Below are 1,649 nucleotides of genomic sequence, written 5' to 3' on the forward strand. Positions count from 1 at the left end.
GTGTGTGTGTGTGTGTGTATGTGTGTGTTTGTGTGACTGTATGTGTGTATATACATTATATACATGCACGTATATATATATATATATATATATGTTTGTATCTATAATACATTAAACGTCAGTTTCAATCTTGCTTGCTTGCTTGTAATGTTACTCAGCGAAACTGGCGCATAATGGGAAAATACCATGAATTAAGTATACCCTGAAATGTTAATACGAATCGTATGAAACAAGTTTCACGTAAATCGGTAAAGTAGTTTTCAAGATATTAGAGATTTTCGGGAGTAGAAATAGCCAAAACGCTGTATAATGGGAAAACGTTTCGAAAACAATCTTCATTTTGAAAGGGAAGAAACTCTTATTTTTCTATTAGACAGTGAACTGACAACGAAAGAAAAAAACGACTATTTTTTTACAATTTCTATTTTCGGTTTTTTTAAACACGATATTTTAGCCATATAGAAATATTTTTAAGTGAATGTGATTTCAAAATATGTAAGCTGTTTGTACAGTAAGTATGTATATTTTAGCTTTCTTTAAACTAACAATATTTTAATATCTTTTAAAATTATTTCATTACAAAATTTTTTTGGCATATTTAAAAAGTATACTGAAGTGAAAATGACTTTAAAAATAAGGTAGATATTTCGTAAAAGACCCGTTCGTGACCTCAGTGTGAAATTGATTTTTTCGAGTGCATTCAACGTATCTCCACTCCAAAAAATTTGGCTGCTTTTTCTTGCACGTCCTGCTACCACGTAACAGCTATTTGCAATAAAGGACCCAACATACCTGTTACGTGGTAGCAGGGCGTGCTAGAATTAGGAGCCAAATCTTTTCAACCCACGAAACAAAACTCTGTTGCTGGGACACCCGGTGACCCAACGGATAACGGGTAGTTTAGTATAAATATATAATGCAAAATCTTGTCATCATTCGGAGATATGAACTTAAAAGCTGCAAAGCAGAAGTGTTCGCTATCGACTCCAGGTTCCCCAAGAACATAAACAAGAACATAAAACGATTGTTTCTAACTTAGGCACAGGGCTAGAAATTTGGGGTTCTCGGGTTAGACGATGAAATCAACCGCGGCACTTGATTGGCTCTTATTTCATCAACCCAGAATGGATGACAGGCAAGAATGTAAAGTCCCAGAATAAATACTGACTCGATAATGATTCTACATATTCACTACTCTAATATGCGCGCGAAAATAACGGTTTCTAATTTACGCACAAGCCAGCAATTTTAAAGGGAAGGGTTTAATCTATGTGCAGGCGTGGCTGTGTAGTAAGAAGCCTGCTTTCCCAGCGACATGGTTCGGGATTCAATCCCACTGCGTGGCACCTTAGGCAAGTATCTTCTACTATAGCTTCGGGCCGACCAAAACCTTGCGAATGGATTTGATAGACAGAAACTGATAGAAATCCGTCGTATGTATGTATGTATGTATGTATGTATATATATATATATGTATATATATATATATATATATATATAATTATGTGTATTTCTTCTATTCCTACATATGTTTCAAAGGATTACAACCTGTGTGATCCATAGGGATCTTTGATATTAAAATTGTAACCTTCTCATCAGGAATAAAGTATGCAATTATAACATCCGTTTTCTCCAATCCTTAAATTCTT

At 34.5% G+C, this 1,649-nt stretch overlaps 1 protein-coding gene across 2 annotated transcripts in view; it reads left to right on the forward strand.

Annotated features, from left to right (window-relative positions):
• Window positions 1-1,649, forward strand: part of LOC106868256 (uncharacterized) — a 168,616-nt gene that overhangs the window by 10,618 nt on the left and 156,349 nt on the right. The gene's annotated exons all lie outside the window — the stretch shown is intronic.

Source organism: Octopus bimaculoides, chromosome 9 (genome assembly GCF_001194135.2).
Source record: "Octopus bimaculoides isolate UCB-OBI-ISO-001 chromosome 9, ASM119413v2, whole genome shotgun sequence".
NCBI classification, from domain to species: Eukaryota; Metazoa; Mollusca; class Cephalopoda; order Octopoda; family Octopodidae; genus Octopus; species Octopus bimaculoides.